This window comes from Phyllobates terribilis, unplaced genomic scaffold, assembly GCF_046119375.1.
Source record: "Phyllobates terribilis strain yellow unplaced genomic scaffold, ASM4611937v1 Scaffold_2__4_contigs__length_985480577, whole genome shotgun sequence".
NCBI lineage: Eukaryota > Metazoa > Chordata > Amphibia > Anura > Dendrobatidae > Phyllobates > Phyllobates terribilis.
The window spans coordinates 144,204,932-144,228,292 of record NW_027362762.1 but is presented as its reverse complement, the minus strand read 5'-3'; the positions used below and the strand labels follow the sequence as shown (position 1 = coordinate 144,228,292).

Below are 23,361 nucleotides of genomic sequence, written 5' to 3'. Positions count from 1 at the left end.
AGGTAAGTATAATATTTATTTTTTATTTTATTCTTTTTTTACAGGTTCTATGGTAGCCGGGTCCGGAGGAGAGTCTCCTCTTCTCCAAACCCAGGTACCATCCGCATATTGAAACGCATGGATTCTACATGTACAGATCCAGTGATGCGGATTCCATGTGTTCCAATGCAAGTCAATGGCGGCGAAAGCGCCACGCTTCCGCAAAATAATTGGTAGTGCTGCGTATTTTCCGCAATGATAATCCGCAGCGGAAATTTCCGCAGCATGTGCACAGCACATGCGGATTATCATTGGGGAACATGGCAGACCTTCTACCAAGCGTTTTTAAGCGTTTCTGCAGCGGAATTGCTGCTGCGGAAACGCTTAAAAAACGCATAGTGGGCACACAGCCTAAAAAAAATTATTATAATTAATATTGTGCCAAATTAATTTCACGTGAACTATCACAGGGGATCATGTGACATGTCACGTGATACATCAGGTGTGTGGGGGGGGGGCACGCCTTCTAAACTGCACGGCGCCCTTGCTACTCTTAATCCACCCCTGCATCGGAGGGTAACTATACATTTATTTTTTTATTTTTAACCATTCATTAAGGTCACACTATATAAATCCATGCCGGTTGCATGGATTTATATAGTGTGACCAAGTTGACAAGCACTTTCCAAGTGATGCTAAAATCGCTTGGAAAGCGCTTGACAACCCGCATGCGGAAATGCAAGAGAAGAACGCTTCACATCCGCATGTCCCTGGCAGGAAAAAGCATGTACAATCCGCATGTAAAATCCGCATGCGTTTTTTTCTGCCAGGGAGATGCAGAAACGCTCAGGAAAAAATCCTGAGCATATCTGCATCGTGGGCACATAGCCTAACAGTTTTTCCCCTGAGCTGCAGTGGACTACAATTCCCAGGGACCCTTGTTTCAGTCAGATGACACAGCCTGGAAGGATAGAAGGAGAGAGAGTGGATTGGATGAGCAGGGACTTGGGGGAGGGAGCTGGGGAGGAAGTGAAAGCGAAAGTGCAGAGGGAGAGGAGCGTGGCAACTTGCTGTGAGAGACTGAGCGCTGCGGATCTGCATTCCTCTACGCTGCAGAGTGTTGCTGTCCCCTCTGATATACCCGCGCTGCTGGAGAGAGCACGGTATTGTCACCCTCTGAAGCAAGTTACATCAAGGACTCGGAGAGTTCTGCCGGCACTCCCACCGTATAAAGGCCTGAATCCTGCCGCCCCCAGCTGGTGTCCAGAGAACCATCCGACTGTTTGAGACACAGTGAGTGCCCTTCTGAGACTTGTGGTTCTACCAGCGCTATTTACAGTGAGTAAACTACAACCTAGACTATTGACATTAATATTCATCTAAGTGCACCAACTGTTCGAACTTGCGCGCCAACATCCGCGGCAACTGGGCCCCAACGTTTGGACTGAGTTAAAACGAAAAGGAAAACCTGCTACGTTATATTTGCAGGGTCGGAGTAGAAATAGATTGTGATGTGTATAGGACTTTTACAGAGCAGAGTTACCTGCATTGTATGTTATTCCTTTAAACCCACCTCAATTCTGCTGCATAGCAATAAACCTAGAGAACCTATAAATGTGACTTATGGTCAGTATAAAATGAACATTTATTGAAAAATTCATAAAAACACATAAGCGACAATAATACAAAAGAGGAAAAATGTAAACAGAAAAATGGGCATCTGAGGGTATGTAGAAGCATAAATCGACATGTAAAATCATGTACAAAAAACACACAATGACCAAAGCCAGCCTAAATAAAGACACATATGGAAACTATCATTTGGGTAAAGTGCAAAGTGCAACAAGAATGTCCCAAGTGGGTAAGTACTAAGACTACTAGAGAAAAGGTAAGTGAATGGATAAATAAGAAGGCTGCTGCAAAGGTCAGAGGTACTGGAAAAATGACATGAGAGTATCAAATGGGCTACCTGAAAGTCCCGCAGAGTCCACACAGGTCCGACGCGCGTTTCGCCGTAGGCTTTTACCAGGATAAAGAAAAAAGGATAAGGGGGAGGTATATATAGGACAGTTGGCCAATGAGGAGAGGGATATAGAAATATGAGCATAGCGCTATGCAGAAAGAGCTCCAAGCAGCGACCTGTTAGAAGACTGCGTCTCATTAGAGCGCAGTCCACCCACAGCATCGGTGCTGGCGTGCGTGTCACGTTGGAACGCAAAGGCGCCCGGAAATGACGTAAGCGGAACATCCGGGATGCATGTTGGAACGCAAACCGGAAGTGGGGTAATGAGAATCTCCGGGATTGTGGTGACGAAGAGGGGAGGAGGGAGTAACTACAGGAGGCTCATGCGTGCCACCATGGAACGCAAGGAAACAGTGATACAGGTAAGTATAGAAGAAGAAGTATATATATAGAAGAAAAAGAGAGCGTGAACATGACAGAAAGAGTAAAAGGAAAATAGGAAACCAAAAGAAAGGAGTTATTATTGTGAGAATGAAAAGCTGCAAAAGATGAAGAATGAAAAAATAAAAAAATAATAATAAGAAAAAGAAAATATATATAATATATGAAAATAAAAAATAATAATAAATGATGAATAAGAAATATATGAGAATGTGCACGTGTATACATGTGAAGATAATACATGAAAAAATATGATGAAAGAATAAATGAATAAAAAGAGGTAACAGTATACATATAGTGAATATTATACCCACAAAAAATAAGAACAAGGAATTGTCGTGATAATCAAGTCTGCAAAAAGGGCATTGAGAATAAATATAAAAAGATAAGGTGGAAAAAATAGGTGAAAGTGTTCATAACAAATGCTGTATATCCATATCGTGACACGTATGCAGTCCGTCCCAAAGCGTATTTCAAAGTACAGCGTAATGGTATATTTTCTTCTTTTCAACTCATGGCCAAAAGGAGACTCCTCAGGAAATACATTAGATAGGCGAAAGAACTAATAAGCAAAAGAAAAATAAATAACAAACAATAAAAACATCATAAGAACAATAAAAAATATTTTAGACCGATAAAAATGGTGATAAGCAGAAAAATTACCAAGAGACAACAACAAAGAGGCAATAAAGAAAACTAGGAGAGGAGAATGCTGAGATACAGAAAAAAAACGGAAAAAGGGGAAGGGGGGGATGGGTAAGGGGGAGAGGAAAGGGGGGAAGGGGTTTAAAGAAAGGGGACGAAGCTATTAGATTCGTTAAGGCCTTGGGGTACCATGGTATTAACAGTAAAAATCCATTTCACTTCTTTTTGGGCCAAGACCTTTTTCCAATTTCTGCCTCGGATCCCCACGTAAACCAGATCTATTCCACTAACCTTGAGGAGGGAGGCATCACACTCATGGTATTTTTTAAAATGGCGGGGTAGGGTTTTCAATTCATCCAAGTTAGTTGATTCTTTGGCTGCTATAATGTCCAAAACGTGTTCCCTTGTTCGTCTACGGAGCTCCCTGGTGGTCATGCCAATGTATATCTTATCACAGGGGCATCTGGCACTATAGATGACCCCTATTGTTGTACACGTGATAGCATGAGTGATGGTATACCCCCTAGTTTTTTCCGCATTAGTGAATATCTTCTCGGAACAGATATTTGGACAGGCCACACATGACCCACAAGGTCTACATCCCCATGAAGGGCCTTTTGATCCAAAAATATAGGTTTTTTTCTTATTGTTAAGATGACTATGAACAAGTCTATCCCGTAAATTCTGAGCCCGTCTATAAGTAACCATAGGGTTACGGGGGATATACGAGGAGAGGGTTTTGTCCAAAAGAAGAACCTGCCAATGTTTGTTCAAAGCATTCCATATCTCATTACTTCGAGAATTGAATGTTGAGATAAATCTCACAATATCTTTTCCTCCGATTTTTTGTTGTTGGTATAGTAGGTTCTTCCTATCTGAGAATTTTGCTCTCCGATAACTTCTTTGTATAATTTTCTCATTATAACCCCTCTTTCTGAACCTGTCTTTGAGGTCCAACGCCTGTTTTTCAAAACTCTCATCATTAGAACAAATTCGACGGATTCTCAAGAATTGGCCCGTGGGGATGCCATTAATCAATTTCTTGGGATGAGAAGAGTTAGCATGCAAAAAGGCGTTAGTCGCCGTAGGTTTCCGAAAGACGTCTGTTTGTATGAGTCCATCATGGTCAATACTCAGCTTAACGTCCAGAAACTCCATGTTGTGTCTTCCAGTCTTAAAGGTTAATTTGATATTGAGGTTATTGAGATTTAGAGTGGAGATGAGATGCTGAACCTCCGTGACAGAGCCCTGCCACAGAAAGAAAATATCATCGATGTATCGACCCCAGTACCCACTTGGGACATTCTTGTTGCACTTTGCACTTTACCCAAATGATAGTTTCCATATGTGTCTTTACTTAGGCTGGCTTTGGTCATTGTGTGTTTTTTGTACATGATTTTATATATCGATTTATGCTTCTACCTACCCTCAGATGCCCATTTTTCTGTTTACATTTTTCCTCTATTGTATTATTGTCGCTTATGTGTTTTTATGAATTTTTCAATAAATGTTCATTTTATACTGACCATGAGTCACATTTATAGGTTCTTTATTTAATAAGGGACATCTGGTCACCAATTATTTTGTTCTTTTGGATTTATTTACTTTCCTGTATCTTTACAGAGGTTTGCCTGACATGGATTTTCATGCCAAAGAGGCGACATGGCATGATTTAGCCCTGTCTGTTTTTAGAGGAAAAAGTTCTCAGACTGACATTAGTGACCATAAAAATATTTGTGATCTTAAGCAGAAATTAAAACTTCTTTACCACCGCCGGATCAAGGTTTGGTGGAACAAATTTACTTTAGAGAGGTATATAGAGGAGAGTCTAATACCTAGAGGACTTAGAGTCCAAGTATTTCCATCATATGGAAAAGAGGACATTGAATTCACTTCACAATGGGAAGCGATTTGTAACGACTGCTCAGGGAAGTTCCTACAATTAATTATTAAGAAAAATGGGATGACCATGACTGAGACGGATAAAGAAATTGATTCTCTTCTGGACCAGCTTAAAGCATTGGTACCCCAGAATGAGTTTGATAAATTTAATGGTGAAATTGATGGTGTTTTTACAACCTGGGAAAAACAAATTAAGACTACAAAAGCCACAAAATATCAGCGTGATTTACTAGATAAAGAGAATGATAAGATTTACAAATGGAAATTTAGAACAACCCAGAGCGATCGAAAACCATCAGTGTCTTCCGTCATTTCCACCGACAATGAATCCAATGAATCTTCCTCTTAGAGATACAACTACAATACCAGATGGGGACATAATAAACAAGATCCACGGAGAAACAATCCTCGCGGTGGACTTGTTAATGATAAAGAATCATCTGATACTAGTCTTAAGGTAATTAACCTCTCTGATCATATTTTGAGTCAATCTCAGATTGATATTCTGGGAAAGGGTCTCTCCTTTTCACATTCGGGTAATTTTGACCCCTTTGTGGCAATAAAAGATCTTCACTTGTTCGCCCGCAAATTGGTTTTTAAAAAAATGTTTCACAAACCTATCGATCCTTACATGTTTCCCACTCTAGAATAACAGGAAGCTGTAGAGACATTACAGGACCTTATGGATGAACAAAATATACCAAATATATGTAAGTTGCCCGATTCTATTAAACCCAAATCTCAAAAATGTCCTCCTCTTTCACTGTACCCTCACATTGATCTGTTTGTTCAACTGGTCACCAAAGAATTTAAGAATATATCCACCCACCAGACGTCTCTATGATAATTGCAGTAGAGAAGAGAGGCGGGCAATTGACGAACTTAGTGATTTTCGTGATATAGTGATAAAACCCTCAGATAAGGGTGGCAATATTGTCCTATGGCCCATTTCTAAATATGAAAATGAGATCAAAAAACATTTGGGGGATTCTACCACCTACAAAAAACTCACCTTCAACCCCCTTTTGAAATATCAGGATCTTCTTAGGTCCATTTTGCTTGAGGCAGTATCATCAGGGACATTATCGAAGCAGGAATCTGATTGCCTCTTTGATAAGAGTCCACGCATTGCCACTTTTTATCTTCTTCCGAAGATTCACAAAAATATGATTAACCCACCAGGTAGACCCATAGTGTCTGGTGTACAAAATTTTTGTGAACCTATCTGTCGGTTTATTGACCATACCCTTCACCCTCTGGTAGAGACTTTGCCGTCCCATCTCAGGGACACCACCGATTTTCTTAAAAAAATAGATGGGGTACATGTGGATGAGGATGTCCTCATGGTGGTATGTGACGTTGAATCTCTTTATACGTCCATCCGCCATGGGGACGGAAATAGGGCCACCGAGGTTTTTCTTGAGATGTCGGATGTGGAGATTGGGATGCGCGAACTTGTGGTCAAGCTCTTACAGTTTACCTTAAGTCACAACTTTTTTCTGTATGGAGAGTCCTTCTACCTACAGCTCCAGGGGACAGCAATTGGAGCGGCTTGTGCCCCCTCTTATGCTAATCTGTTCCTGGGGCTGTGGGAAAGGGAGATCTTCATGACTGATCCAGTACAGGGTATTGATAAAATCCTGTACTGGGGTCGATACATCGATGATATTTTCTTTCTGTGGCAGGGCTCTGTCACGGAGGTTCAGCATCTCATCTCCACTCTAAATCTCAATAACCTCAATATCAAATTAACCTTTAAGACTGGGAGACACAACATGGAGTTTCTGGACGTTAAGCTGAGTATTGACCATGATGGACTCATACAAACAGACGTCTTTCGGAAACCTACGGCGACTAACGCCTTTTTGCATGCTAACTCTTCTCATCCCAAGAAATTGATTAATGGCATCCCCACAGGCCAATTCTTGAGAATCCGTCGAATTTGTTCTAATGATGAGAGTTTTGAAAAACAGGCGTTGGACCTCAAAGACAGGTTCAGAAAGAGGGGTTATAATGAGAAAATTATACAAAGAAGTTATCGGAGAGCAAAATTCTCAGATAGGAAGAACCTACTATACCAACAACAAAAAATCGGAGGAAAAGATATTGTGAGATTTATCTCAACATTCAATTCTCGAAGTAATGAGATATGGAATGCTTTGAACAAACATTGGCAGGTTCTTCTTTTGGACAAAACCCTCTCCTCGTATATCCCCCGTAACCCTATGGATACTTATAGACGGGCTCAGAATTTACGGGATAGACTTGTTCATAGTCATCTTAACAATAAGAAAAAAAACTATATTTTTGGATCAAAAGGCCCTTCATGGGGATGTAGACCTTGTGGGTCATGTGTGGCCTGTCCAAATATCTGTTCCGAGAAGATATTCACTAATGTGGAAAAACCTAGGGAGTACACCATCACTCATGATATCACGTGTACAACAATAGGGGTCATCTATAGTGCCAGATGCCCCTGTGATAAGATATATATTGGCATGACCACCAGGGAGCTCCGTAGACGAACAAGGGAACACGTTTTGGACAAAGAATCAACTAACTTGGATGAATTGAAAACCCTACCCCGCCATTTTAAAAAATACCATGAGTGTGATGCCTCCCTCCTCAAGGTTAGTGGAATAGATCGGGTTTACGTGGGGATCCGAGGCGGAAATTGGAAAAAGGTCTTGGCCCAAAAAGAAGTGAAATGGATTTTTACTCTTAATACCATGGTACCCCAAGGCCTTAACGAATCTAATAGCTTCGTCCCCTTTCTTTAAACCCCTTCCCCCCTTTCCTCTCCCCCTTACCCATCCCCCCCCCTTCCCCTTTTTCCGTTTTTTTCTGTATCTCAGCATTCTCCTCTCCTAGTTTTCTTTATTGCCTCTTTGTTGTTGTCTCTTGGTAATTTTTCTGCTTATCACCATTTTTATCGGTCTAAAATATTTTTTATTGTTCTTATGATGTTTTTATTGCTTGTTATTTATTTTTCTTTTGCTTATTAGTTCTTTCGCCTATCTAATGTATTTCCTGAGGAGTCTCCTTTTGGCCATGAGTTGCAGAGAAGAAAATATACCATTACGCTGTACTTTGAAATACGCTTTGGGACGGACTGCATACGTGTCACGATATGGATATACAGCATTTGTTATGAACACTTTCACCTATTTTTTCCACCTTATCTTTTTATATTTATTCTCAATGCCCTTTTTGCAGACTTGATTATCACGACAATTCCTTGTTCTTATTTTTTGTGGGTATAATATTCACTATATGTATACTGTTACCTCTTTTTATTCATTTATTCTTTCATCGTATTTTTCCATGTATTATCTTCACATGTATACACGTGCACATTCTCATATATTTCTTATTCATCATTTATTATTATTTTTTATTTTCATATATTATATATATTTTCTTTTTCTTATTATTATTATTTTTTTTTTTCATTCTTCATTTTTTGCAGCTTTTCATTCTCACAATAATAACTCCTTTCTTTTGGTTTCCTATTTTCCTTTTACTCTTTCTGTCATGTTCACGCTCTCTTTTTCTTCTATATATATACTTCTTCTTCTATACTTACCTGTATCACTGTTTCCTTGCGTTCCATGGTGGCACGCATGAGCCTCCTGTAGTTACTCCCTCCTCCCCTCTTCGTCACCACAATCCCGGAGATTCTCATTACCCCACTTCCGGTTTGCGTTCCAACATGCATCCCGGATGTTCCGCTTACGTCATTTCCGGGCGCCTTTGCGTTCCAACGTGACACGCACGCCAGCACCGATGCTGTGGGTGGACTGCGCTCTAATGAGACGCAGTCTTCTAACAGGTCGCTGCTTGGAGCTCTTTCTGCATAGCGCTATGCTCATATTTCTATATCCCTCTCCTCATTGGCCAACTGTCCTATATATACCTCCCCCTTATCCTTTTTTCTTTATCCTGGTAAAAGCCTACGGCGAAACGCGCGTCGGACCTGTGTGGACTCTGAGGGACTTTCAGGTAGCCCATTTGATACTCTCATGTCATTTTTCCAGTACCTCTGACCTTTGCAGCAGCCTTCTTATTTATCCATTCACTTACCTTTTCTCTAGTAGTCTTAGTACTTACCCACTTGGGACATTCTTGTTGCACTTTGCACTTTACCCAAATGATAGTTTCCATATGTGTCTTTACTTAGGCTGACTTTGGTCATTGTGTGTTTTTTGTACATGATTTTATATATCGATTTATGCTTCTACCTACCCTCAGATGCCCATTTTTCTGTTTACATTTTTCCTCTTTTGTATTATTGTCGCTTATGTGTTTTTATGAATTTTTCAATAAATGTTCATTTTATACTGACCATGAGTCACATTTATAGGTTTTTTATTTAATAAGGGATATCTGGTCACCAATTATTTTGTTCTTTTGGATTTATTTATAGCAATAAACCTGTTAAATGGTTCTACTCCTGTTCCCTGTGTGTACTGAGCTGTGGCAGGGGCTTCCCGAGTCAGCCCCTGGCAGAAGATAACAGTCCTTCTGCAGTCCCAGAGAGAGAGCTCCAATCAAGATTCGGATGGAGGCACTGCGCCCTAGAGAGGTGAGACCCCCCATAACACCCTGTGTACCATGGTAGCTCTAAAGGGGTGTTAAACACATATGTACAGTATTTGATGCTTTATAGACTGACAGACCTACATGATAAATAATGTACTGTACATAACCAAACTAGTTGTTACTAACCTCTCTGGGGCCGATCCTATCCCTGAAGTGACATCGCAATCCGGTGCAGACCTGTGATGTCATTCACCCACACCATTTAGCTCGGCTCATGTGGCAAAATGCAAAAAGCCACCTTCAAATTCAGGTAGTTTGCGTCTGCCACTGCAGACCATCACCACTGCTACATTGGCTCATATGTCTCCTAGCATATCCAGCTCTGGTACACTCTCAATCTCTACATACATACATACCCAGCTCTGCTACATTGCCTCATGTGTCTCCTAGCATATCCAGCTCTGGTACACTCTTACTCTCTACATTCATACATACCCAGCTCTGCTACATTGCCTCATGTGTCTCCTAGCATATCCAGCTCTGGTACACTCTTACTCTCTACATTCATACATACCCAGCTCTGCTACATTGCTAGGTATTCTATATAGCTAGAGCACCCCCTGACGTACTCAGCTCTGCTAGATCATTGGGGTGAGTTACATTGCTAAACGTGTGGCTCCTGACATATTCAACTATGCTACATTGCCACCGTGAGTCTTCGGACCTATTCAACTCTGCTACATCTCTTTATTGAGACTCCTGGGAATAGGACAGACTGCAATGCTAAGTACAGCTCATAGAAACGAGTAGCACAGATACCAAGAAAGAAAAGGGCATTTTTTTTTTTATGTCTTTGAAATTGCATTAATGTATACCTCACTTCTGTGTTCATCGCCTTTTGTTTGGGACAGGGAAACCTCGGATTTTTGCAATTTTACACCGGCCACCGCGCCTATTCTAGACTATTGCTTCTGTTCTTTAAGGAAATTCTCGCATACATTAACAGCTTCAGGTAGACTCAGAACTTATTTTTTGTATTAAAGCATCTAATAAGCCTGTGATATTGCCTATTGTGAATGGTGGATCCTGTGTTTCCAGCTAAGAATAGAAGGGTCACTATAATCCAGCCAATGATGATAACGAGGCTGCTGAAAAGTCTTTATGTACAAAAGAGGAAGAAGGGCCCAGATTCATTATGGCTGGTGATTAGTGTTGAGCCACCCCCGTAGTGTTCGAGTTCGGTTCGGTTCGTCGAACACCCGTGTGTTCGCCGAACTGTTCGTCGAACTGTTCGTCGAACACCTTCGAACACCGTTAAAACCAATGGCAGGCAAACAAAAATACATAGAAACACATAGAAAACACCTTCAAAGGTGTCCAAAAGCTGACAAACTGCTCAGAAGACACAACTAACACATGGAAAAGTGACAAGTACATATAGTCATGCGAAAAGAAAAGAGGTGGAGGAGTAAAAGGAGGGGGAGACACAGATATAGGCATGTCATGCCCTCCTAAAATGCAAAATTGAGAAGCCGACACGTTCAGTCCGCTCCTGCCCGTGCCACCTCCGTGTCGCCGGGTTTGTGCCAGAGCCGCGGTGAACCCTGACGGCCAGCCCCCTTCTCCCAATACTGGTGCCTGTCCGCTGGTGGGTCGAGCGAGCCCCCCTGTGGTGGAGGCAGCTCTAAGCTTTTTAATTTAAATTGTCTCTCTAATTTGAATAAATACACTTTAAATCCTTTTACAAGGATCTATTGGAGGGCAAGTCTCATGCCAGCAGCCGCGTAATTCCAGCTCCAGTAGCGTCCACTAAAGCTGCTGCAGTTAAAAAGCTTTTATAAGGATCGAGCTCGGCTGTCCACCGCAAGGCATCCTACTGCCAGTCCCAGCCCCTATGCCTTGGGGTGCCTCCTGATGCTCTTCACTGAGTATCCCGTGGTCCCGAAGCATTTCCTTTGAAAAAATGAAGTGTCCAAACTACAGGTGGTGTAGCTTGCTTAACAGCCGGGATAATCCGCTGACTAGCAGACCCTGCTACTAGGCACAAAGTATTTCCTGGGCTAGATGCAGTTAAAAATTTGTAATTAGATACTCTCGTTGGATGCTGAGAAAGCATTCCATAGAGTCTCCTGGCACGCCATATATGATTCTCTTAAAAAGCTTGGGGTAGGGGTCTAGGGGACCCTTTTATAGCCAAAATCACGGCCCTGTATCGCAATACGTCACCTAGGCTGAAGATAAATGGAACTGTAGCACCCTGAGGGCTCGGTTGCTACAGAGGTATTGCACCTCACCCAGAGGTGTGATATCTCACTCTCAGGTAAGGATGTAGTGTGGATCAGGACCCGACACCTGCATGCATTACACCACATTGCCGTGGGGCAGGGCGACCAATATGCCCCTGAGATGGGCACGACAGTCCCTGTCCCTGGCTGGAGTGGGGGGAGGGAACACTGAGGAAGGGGAACCCTGTAGTGCAGGAGCAGGGAGGAAGCAGTTCCTGGGTGCATTGAGAAGGGAGTATAAAAGGTGGGCACCATCTTAGTTCAGTGCAGAGAAGTCTGAGCAGAAGTGGCAGGGAGCAGGGGCTCTGCATGAGCTCTGCTCCGGAGGCGGGCCTAGTAACAGAGGCCCAGGCCTGGAAGACGGAGAAGGAAGGAAGAGGAGCGGAGAAGGCTCCAGGAACGAGGAACGAAGGGATCTCAGGGGTGCGGACGGGCGAGTCGCCACCGCACGCCCAAATCCACCTGCGTGGAGGGGTCAGGCCAAAGGGGGAGACCGGTCCCCGAAACTAGTGGAGGCAGGAAACGACCCTCAGCTAGAAACAGGAGGCTGTGACATTTTATGTGGCGCAGCCCCTCGCTACACCCGCTAGGAAGGCACCACATAGGGTCAGGGAAACTGGCGCCAAGTTTACCAAGAGGAGGCCCGAGGCAGCCGGACAGAAGGGTTGGTAAGAAAGGCCAGACAAAGGACACACAAAGGGGGTCCTGTGAAGCACTCCAAAGTTATCTGGGAGTTGTCTGAGCCCCTCACCTGGTGAGCAAAGTACGACGTGGGCAGCCGTTACCTGCAGACGTGGTCTGGATAATAAGAACTGTGAGTAAAGGCCCTGGACTGCATCACTGACTCCGTGTCATTACTGCTGCTGCCCTGCACCATCACCCCCATCCTCCGCATACACTGCCCTGAGGCTATACTCCTCCCGTGGGGAGTTATGCTACGCTCTGCTGCACCCACAACACCAGCCTCAGTGGTCTGCCCTGGAGCGGCGGTTCACTCTGACCGCAATCCACGGGTGGCGTAGTCGGACATTTAAACATCAAAACCACATAAATAGTTCCGCCACTGGTTTGACCGCCCTGAGCCACGGAACCGGGTTGCCGCCACGGAGACTACAACCACCAGCATCCACCAAAAAGGGTCCGGCTCCGGGTGTCCCAAGGCCCAGGGGGCGCGTCAGAACATTTTCATCACCTTTCACAATCACCAATGGGACAAGGCAGGGATGTTCTCTGTCCCCTCTCTTATACATCCTAGTGACAGAGCACCTGCTCTCATCAATTCGCCATAACCCCAATATTAGGTGGATTGAGGTGGGAGGCACCGAGTACAAGTGCTCTCTATTTGCTGATGATGTCCTAGTATATATCACTCAATCACATATATCCATCCATGCTGTTATGGCTGAAATAGATCACTTTGTTACATGGTCAAATTTTAAAATCAATGCAGCGAAGTCTGAGGCCCTCGATGTCTCCCTCCCCAAATCCATATAGGATTCCATCCAGTCCAAGTTTCCCTTTGCCTGGCCCTCACAGGGTATCAAATACTTAGGAATTCCTATTCATAGAGACCTCTCCCATCTATGTTATCTTAATTTTGGGCCCTTTATTGAACAACTCCATACAGACCACGGTTGGCAAGTTAGAACTGTAAGATTTACTACGTGAACCACTGGTGTTTTGTGGAAAAGCACATGTACACTGTGTTCCAAATTATTATGCAAAAAGTGTTTAGGAGTGATAAGGGAAGAATTTGTTTGTTTGTCAGTTAAACTCATTGATGGTGATGTGTGTCAGGGCTCTTTATATCACTGTAAGCAATTGCAGACACCTGTGCTAATTAGTTTGGCAGGTGTGTCCAATGAAAGGCAAGACTACTTAAGAAGGCTGTCTCACATTATTAAGCAGCCTACATTTTCTGCTAAAATGGGAAAGAAAAAGGATGTGTCGGCTGCTGAGAAGCAACAAATTGTGGAGTGTTTAGGTCAAGGCATGACTACAATCAACATTGTGCGATGATCAGGATGAAGTGTCTTGGCAATCAAGAAGTATGTAGCTGATTCACAGTACACACGTGTGCGTGCTGATAAGGGCAAATTGAGGACTCTTTCCTACAGGCAATTACGTCAGGTTGAAAGAGCAGCGGCAAAAAAGCCTTGTCATAGCAGCAGACAAGTTTTTGAAGCTGCTTGTGCCTCCAACGTCCCCCGAACAACAAGATGCAGGGTCCTTCAGAGGTTTGCAGCTGTGCATACGCCATCCTGTCGACCTCCTCTATCCACTTCACACAAGCAGAAACGGCTCCAGTGGGCCAAACATTACATGAAGACTGATTTCAAAACTGTTTTGTTCATGGATGAGTGCCGTGCAGCGCTCGATGGTCCAGATGGATGGAGTGGAGGATGGCTGGTTGATGGACACCCCACGCAAACACGGCTACAGCGCCAACAAGGAGGAGGTGGAGTAATGTTTTGGGCTGGAATCATGGGGAGAGAGATTGTCGGCCCCTTTAGGATCCCTGAAAGCGCTAAAGATGAACTCCATAATGTATGTGGATTTTCTCAAACAGCACTTCCTGCCATGGTTCAAGAAGAAGAACCGTGTATTTCACAGCAGGATCATTTTTCTGCATGATAATGCACCATCTCATTCTGCACATAAAACATCTGCATCTCTGGCTGATATGGGCATAAAAGGGGACAAACTTATGGTGTGACCCCCATGCTCCCCTGACCTCTACCCCATTCAGAACCTTTGGAGCATCATTAAAAGGAGTGTCTATGATGGCGGGAGGCAGTTCACATCTAAGCAACAGCTCTGGGAGGGTATTCTGTCCTCATGCAAAACAATTGAAGCAGAAACCATCCAAAACCTGACAAATTCAATGGACGAGAGAGTTCAGAAGCTCCTTTCGAACAAGGGGTCCTATGTGAAAATGTAACATCACCTAGAATAAAGTTTTGAGTTGAAAACTGATTTCAGTTTCTAACAACCTGCTAATGCTTATAATTTCAAAAATGACCATTTTTTTGGTCTTTATTAAAATGAAAAGGTTGATCGAAAAGTTTGGGGGATCTAAGAGTGTGGCAACCCAGTAGTCATAATTACTTCGAATTCTGACAATATGAGGGTCATGCTGCAGGTAGTGCAGCAAGAAGGCACTTATGTGTCTTGCGCATCTCGGAGCCCCAAAATTATTTTCCGGGCTAGATGCAGCTAAAAATTATTATTAATTTTAAATCTGGTGAAGCTTTAGTATAGATGGCCTAATAGGATCAGTGCTGCACACTGCTACAAAGCCCAAATTATTTTCCAGCCAAGATACAGATAAACATGATTAGTAATTTGAAAGCTTAAAACGGTTGGTAGGGTGATTTTAACCAATCATCAAGCTTTTACTCTCCCCAGGATGACACAGGGGTAGAAAAGTCGTTTCTGATCCATGATTTGTTCATCTTTATGAACGTGAGTCTGTCTACATTATCAGTGGAGAGCCGCGTGCGCTTATCTGTCAGCACACCACCAGCAGCGCTGAACACACATTCAGACAGAACGCTGGCTGCGGGGCATGACAAGATCTCCAAGGCGTAAGTGGCTAGCTCCGGCCATTTATCCAGATTGGAAGCCCAAAAAGAGCAAGGGTCCAGTGACACAGTCATGGCTTCAATGTTTACTTGGAGATACTCCTGTACCATCGTCTCTAGGCGTTGACTATGTGTCAGACTTCTTGTCTCCTGTGGCCTTGCAAAGGATGGGCTAAAAAAGTGGTGAAATGATTCCGCAAAATTGATGTTACCAGCAGATACTGTGGTTCTGTTACGGTTTGAGTGCTGAACACTTGACGGTCCCACGGTTGGCAAGTTGGAACTGTGAGATTCACTACGTGCACCACTGGTATTTTGTGGAAAAGCACATGTAAGATTCTGCAACAGTCTCTGCTGATACTCCTGCATGCGTGCATCCCTTTCTATGGCAGGAATAATTTCTGCAAATTTACTTTTGTACCGGGGATCTAACAGTGTGGCAACCCAGTAGTCAGGATTATTTCTAATTCTCACAATTCGAGGGTCATGTTGCAGGTAGTGCAGCAAGAAGGCACTCATGTGTGTTGCGCATCCAGGAGCACCAAGTCCCTGTTGTGTTGGTGGCGAGGTAACAATCATGCTTCCTTCCTCTGTCCTCTCCCCCCAACCTCGCACAACAGAAATGTGATCAAGGTCTCCCTCATCTGATGAGTCTTCCATCAGTTCGTCCTCCACTTCTTCCTGGGCTCCTGCACCTTCCTCACTAGTTTGGCTGCTACCATGCGCCCTGGTAAAACCATCTCCCCCACCCTCACATGCCTGCCGCCTTGGTGCTGCCGACCGTCTGGACCTTGCAGATGTTAGCCCTTCCGCATACAACTCCTCCTCCTCTACTTCCTCCACCTCCTCTTGTGCCACCACCTGACTCCGAATTCTGTTTAACATGTGCTCCAGCATGTAAATCACCGGAATAGTCATGCTGATAATGGCATCGTCAGCACTAAACATCTTCGTCGCCATTTCAAAACTGTGCAGAAGGGTGCATAGGTCCCTGATCTGAGACCACTCCTCCAGCGTGATTTGCCCCACCTCTGGATCTCGTTGGCCCAGGCTATACGTCAGAACGTATTGCACCAGGGCTTGTCGGTGCTGCCACAGTCGCTGCAACATGTGCAGAGTTGAATTCCACCGGGTAGGCACATCGCATTTTAGCCGGTGAAGTGGCAGGCCCAACGACTTCTGTAGAGATGTAAGTCGCTGAGCTGCGGGATGCGAACGGCGGAAGTGAGCACACAGCGACCGTGCCCTCTGCAGAAGGCCATCTAGTCTGGGATAGTGGGCTAAAAATTGCTGGACAACCAGGTTCAACACGTGAGCCATACAAGGCACGTGTGTGACATTGCCCCGGCGAAGGGCCGCACCCAGGTTTGCAGCATTGTCGCACACGGCCTTCCCTGGTTTCAGGTCCAGTGGAGACAACCATTCATGAAATTGGTTCTCCAGAGCTGACCACAACTCCTCAGCTGTGTGACTCACATTTCCCAGACATTTCAATGTAAAAACCGCCTGATGACGTTGAGCCCTACTGCCAGCATAGTAAGGAGGTGTGCAGGATCCCTTCTGCGCAGTTAGAAAGCTTGTGGCATGACCAGACAGGCTTTGGGTGCAGGTGGAAGACCGAGAGGAGGTTGAGGAGGCAGAAGCAGTGGAGGAACTTTGAGATAAAGAGGATTGACGCACAACTCGTGGGGGCGGCAAGACTTGGACAGCATCCCCTTGTCCTGCTGTCACCATAGTTACCCAGTGCCCAGTCAGCGACATGTAACGCCCCTGTCCATGCCTACTCGTCCAAGTGTCTGTGGTGAAATGCACCCTGTCACACACAGAGTTTCTCAAAGAAGCGGTGATGTTGTGTGCGACATGCTGGTGGAGCGCAGGCACACCTTTCTTTGAGAAGTAGTGCCGACTGGGCCTCTGGTACTGGGGCACTGCGACGGACATAAGGTCTCGAAAATCCTCTGTGTCCACCAGGCGGAAAGGCAGCATTTCTGTTGCCAAGAGCTTGCAGATGGTGAAATTCAACCTCTTAGCTTTCTCATGGCTAGGAGGAAATGGTCTTTTACTTGTCCACATCTGAGGGACCGAGGGCTGGCTATTGTGCTTAGACGGGGTTGATAAGGGTGTCCCCGGCAAACTGCTGGTCTGTGAGGAAGATGCAGGCGGACATGTTAGGTTGCCTTGATCCAAAGGTGGTGCTATCGATGTCGGACAGCGCTCAACACCAGCTGGTGTTACCACCTCCAAAGAAAATGATGACCTGCCAATCACGCTGGCTGTTGCGGGTAAAGAGGTGGCAGGTCTGCACCCCAAAACAGGTGTGACTGCTGTCCCCCCAGTCACAGAGGATGAAGAGGCCGCGGATGCACAAGATATGGCAGACGGTGGTTGGCCCGGCCGGCTAGGCCGCATTGTAGCACACTGAGCTTCCCACTGCAACTTATGCTTCATGTCCATGTGCCGGTTCATGCATGAAGTACTCAAACTATGTATTTTTTGGCCTCTACTTAGCTTTTGCTGACAAATGTTACAGATAACACGAGTTGGGTCATCTTTATCGATCTGAAAAAATGCCCAGGCTATGCAAGGCTTAGCACCCATGCGACCTGAAGAGCCACCACGACTTGTGGTGAGGGGCAGAGTTGTGTTTGAGGATGCAGTTGTTGACGTGCTTCCAGTACTACGTCTCTGTCCAGGAAGGCGCAACCTGACCTCGTCGTCACTAGCATCTTCCTCCACCTCCTCTGCTGACCTCATCTCTTGGCTGACTGTGGGTTGACAGTAAGTGGGATCTCCAACCTCATCATCATCACCCTGTGCGTTATCACACCCGTCGTCCTCAGAGCCAACCTGTTCCTGCCCTGACAAAAAACTAAAGTTGTCGCTCCAATCAGGTATTTGAGTCTTATCATCGTCTTCCTCATTGTCTCCACCAGCAGGAGTTACAGTTTGGGAATGAGGGTCTACATTATGGTCAGAACCTTCTGCGTCTGGTCCTGGATCCGACTCATAAAGATTCTGGGCATCAGTGCAGATCATTTCCTCGTCTGGATTCACAGAAGCGCTGGAGTCGACCTCTGATTCCCAGGCTATAGTATGAGTAAACAGCTCTGCAGACTCAACCATCTGTTCTACCTCATACTCAGACGGGCAGCTGGAGATTTGGGAGCTGTGAGGAAGCAAGTGCGATTGGGGTGACACCTTTGAGGACTGGAGTATTTGTGATGTTGAAGTTGATGTGGAGGAGAGCCCACTTAAAGGAGCAGTTGATATCCGTTGAAGCACCTGCTGTTTTTGTGCCTCATCTGGAATTTGTAGCGATTGGTGTGGCCGTAAGAAAGGGATCTTATCACATTGTCCGCTAAAAGAAGTAGACATTTTAGTTTGGCTGGAAGATGGTCTTTCTTCTGCAGATGTTACTGTTGCTTTAACACCTACCCCACGGACACAACCTTTTTTCCCCTTCCCAACACGCCTATTCCCCTTTCCACCAGCAGCAGGCCTTTTTCCACTCATTTTGGTGGTTAACTAATTAACAACTCTGGAGTTGTTTGCACAAAAAAACAATGGATGGGAACCGAGCAGAGCTGAGTGGCCAAACTGTGGTATTAGGCCAAAACTATTGGCTGGGTTAGATGCAGAAAAAAATTATATTCAATTTGCAACCTGATGGAGGTCAGTATAGATGGACTAATAGAGAAAGTCCCACACACTGCTAGAAGGCCAAATATTTTTTCAGAGCTAGATGCAGATAAAAATTATTTTTAATTTGCAACCTGATGGAGGTTAGTATAGATGGACTAATAGAGAAAGTCCCACACACTGCTAGAAGGCCAAATATTTTTTCAGAGCTAGATGCAGATAAAAATTATTTTTAATTTGCAACCTGATGGAGGTCAGTATAGATGGACTAATAGAGAAAGTCCCACACACTGCTAGAAGCCCAAATATTTTTTCAGAGGTAGATGCAGAAAAAAATATATTCAGTTTGCAACCTGATGGAGGTCTGTATAGATGGATTAATAGAACAAGTCCCACACACAGCTAGAAGCCCAATATTTTTTCAGAGGTAGATGCAGAAAAAAATATATTCAGTTTGCAACCTGATGGAGGTCTGTATAGATGGATTAATAGAACAAGTCCCACACACAGCTAGAAGCCCAATATTTTTTCAGAGGTAGATGCAGAAAAAAATATATTCAGTTTGCAACCTGATGGAGGTCAGTATAGATGGACTAATACAACAAGTCCCACACACAGCTAGAAGCCCAATATTTTTTCAGAGGTAGATGCAGAAAAAAATATATTCAGTTTGCAACCTGATGGAGGTCTGTATAGATGGATTAATAGAACAAGTCCCACACACAGCTAGAAGCCCAATATTTTTTCAGAGGTAGATGCAGAAAAAAATATATTCAGTTTGCAACCTGATGGAGGTCAGTATAGATGGACTAATACAACAAGTCCCACACACAGCTAGAAGCCCAATATTTTTTCAGAGGTAGATGCAGAAAAAAATATATTCAGTTTGCAACCTGATGGAGGTCTGTATAGATGGACTAATACAACAAGTCCCACACACAGCTAGAAGCCCAATATTTTTTCAGAGGTAGATGCAGAAAAAAATATATTCAGTTTGCAACCTGATGGAGGTCAGTATAGATGGACTAATACAACAAGTCCCACACACAGCTAGAAGCCCAATATTTTTTCAGAGGTAGATGCAGAAAAAAATATATTCAGTTTGCAACCTGATGGAGGTCTGTATAGATGGATTAATAGAACAAGTCCCACACACAGCTAGAAGCCCAATATTTTTTCAGAGGTAGATGAAGAAAAAAATATATGCAGTTTGCAACCTGATGGAGGTCAGTATAGATGGACTAATACAACAAGTCCCACACACAGCTAGAAGCCCAATATTTTTTCAGAGGTAGATGCAGAAAAAAATATATTCAGTTTGCAACCTGATGGAGGTCAGTATAGATGGACTAATACAACAAGTCCCACACACAGCTAGAAGCCCAATATTTTTTCAGAGGTAGATGCAGAAAAAAATATATTCAGTTTGCAACCTGATGGAAGTCTGTATAGATGGATTAATAGAACAAGTCCCACACACAGCTAGAAGCCCAATATTTTTTCAGAGGTAGATGCAGAAAATAATATATTCAGTTTGCAACCTGATGGAGGTCAGTATAGATGGACTAATACAACAAGTCCCACACACAGCTAGAAGCCCAATATTTTTTCAGAGGTAGATGCAGAAAAAAATATATTCAGTTTGCAACCTGATGGAGGTCTGTATAGATGGATTAATAGAACAAATCCCACACATAGCTAGAAGCCCAATATTTTTTCAGAGGTAGATGCAGAAAAAAATATATTCAGTTTGCAACCTGATGGAGGTCAGTATAGATGGACTAATACAACAAGTCCCACACACAGCTAGAAGCCCAATATTTTTTCAGAGGTAGATGCAGAAAAAAATATATTCAGTTTGCAACCTGATGGAGGTCTGTATAGATGGACTAATACAACAAGTCCCACACACAGCTAGAAGCCCAATATTTTTTCAGAGGTAGATGCAGAAAAAAATATATTCAGTTTGCAACCTGATGGAGGTCAGTATAGATGGACTAATACAACAAGTCCCACACACAGCTAGAAGCCCAATATTTTTTCAGAGGTAGATGCAGAAAAAAATATATTCAGTTTGCAACCTGATGGAGGTCTGTATAGATGGATTAATAGAACAAGTCCCACACACAGCTAGAAGCCCAATATTTTTTCAGAGCTAGATGCAGAAACAAATTATATTCAATTTGCAACCTGATGGAGGTCAGTATAGATGGACTAATAGAATGATGCTATGCCCAAAAGATTTTACTTCACTAGGTGCAGTAAAAAAATTGGTATTCTATACACAGGTGGTATATCTTGCAACACAGATAGGCTACTCCACTGACTAACACACTCTGCAATAGGCCAAAAAGGATTAGCTTTGCTAGATTCAGCCAAATGCTGTGAAAAAAACTTGCACAGCACTGGCACAGACCTGCCTGGCAAAAACTGATAGGAACTGATGTAACCTAGTCCTGAAAAGGACTCCAATTACAATTAGTCTTTACTCCCACAATCTATCTATTTAAGAGCACAGACCTGCCTGATAAAAGTCGTAGGAAATGCTGTAACCTAGTCCTTAAAAGGACTGCAATCACAACTATTCCCTACTCCCAAGCTATCTGTAGATTTGTGCGAAAATTGGCTTGAAATTAACAAGGTATAGCGCACACAGCAACAGCGGTGCCGTCTAACACGCAGCTGCAGCAGTGAGAAAATGGTGGCGACGGGGAAAATGGCTTGGTCTTATAGGGCAAGGACATGTGACATACACTGCCAATGACACATGCCCTTGCTTGTGTGAAAAAAAGCACTTCACTCCGTGTGTGCGCTGCTGATAGGCTGACAGATTGCACCTCCCCACTGTAAATGCGGGAAAGAGAAAAAAAAAATGGAGATCTTCATTGTTCCTGCAGAGATCCATCCCCTGCCCCTCCCCCCACCCCGCTGTACACTCAAACTGCGTATTAACATTAATTTTCATCATTACTGAGAAAAAATCCAGTTATGATTTTGGTGCACGAACAGTTATCGAACATAACCTCGAACAGCCGAATTTTTCTCAAATTGTTCGTGTTCGCCGAACGGCTCGAACACCGCCCAAAACAGCTCGAATTTGAGATTGGCGAACAGTTCGAGTAGAACAACGCTCATCTCTACTGGTGATCTTCGCGCCAATCTTGATGAGGTGGCAGGGTGTAGTGCGAGGCTAATAATTCATTCATAACCTCAGTCGCCTTGTAGTGAATCAGGAGCATTTGACAAGTGACGTGCTCCTCTGCTTGCCCTCGCCACAAATCTTATTCCAGTCCCTGCTGGAGTAAGATTTGTGGCGTAACGAATGCCGCAGGGCATCATGAATTATGAAAAGCGTCGGTCGCCACACCCCCACACTTCAGAGCTGGGCAAAGATGGCGTAAGAATGCTAAGAGACGCAAAATTTTAGCACAGCCTAGAGTTGAGACAAAATTTTATGACTTTTCAAAGCCATTTACTTCAGAATTTTAACATAAAAGCAGCTTTGATGCATCAGGCCCAGACAGTCTAAAATAGCCCTAGTGGCCATAAAAAAAAAAAAATATTGACAAAACTTTACAAAGTTTATTTAAACCACAAAAACCTGATTTAATCATTGTCATTTTCTGATAATACCTTCCCTGGAATGTCTCCAAGACATACTGTATGTGTCAAGGTAAAATATATATATTATAGAAAATCAATTAGTTTCTTTTAATAGATTACCTAATCAGTGTGAATTAATATAGAGATGATGGAATAATCTATGTGTATGTATGTATGCAAATGTGTATATGCACATGGATTATGTTAATAGTTAATGAATATATAACTAACAGTTTCTGTTCTTATTGTAGACGTGAACAACTAAATGATTTCCTGGGAATGACGTATGCATGTGCATGGCTGATAACAGAGAGATTCATGTCGAGTTGGCAAAGATGGCGCTGAGAGTCACCCCTCCCATCAGAATTCCTAAGACGTTACTGAAGCCACGAGATACATGGATAAGCAAATTGCAGTGTGCCAAGTTATCACAAACAGCAATGAATTTTACTAATCCCACCTAGGAGTAGAATACTATATAACCCCATGTCTACATAATAAAGGATGCCGTTTTGCATGGTTCAGTCTCTGAGTGAAGTTTTTCGACCAGATAAGCAAATTTGGTTGATTAGCTTCTCTGCATGCACTCTGACATCTTTAATTTGAAGGAGAGTAGTTACCTAGTGTATCTTAAATTGGTGAAACCTCCACATATGTACCCTCCTATATCTCAACTACTGAATTTCAACTGACCCATTCCTTGAGGTATCTAGAATATTTCTTCTCTTTCAGAACAATTGGTCATCAGAAATTTTTAATTACATGATACATTTTCTAC

General features: G+C 43.5%; 1 long non-coding RNA gene across 1 annotated transcript; it reads left to right on the top strand.

Annotated features, from left to right (window-relative positions):
• Positions 1 to 1,010: 1,010 nt before the first annotated feature.
• LOC141250387 (uncharacterized) lies at positions 1,011 to 23,063 on the top strand. The gene is made up of 3 exons (XR_012312649.1): positions 1,011 to 1,317; positions 9,357 to 9,515; positions 22,835 to 23,063. It is a non-coding gene; the product is annotated as an uncharacterized lncRNA (long non-coding RNA).
• Positions 23,064 to 23,361: the final 298 nt, after the last annotated feature.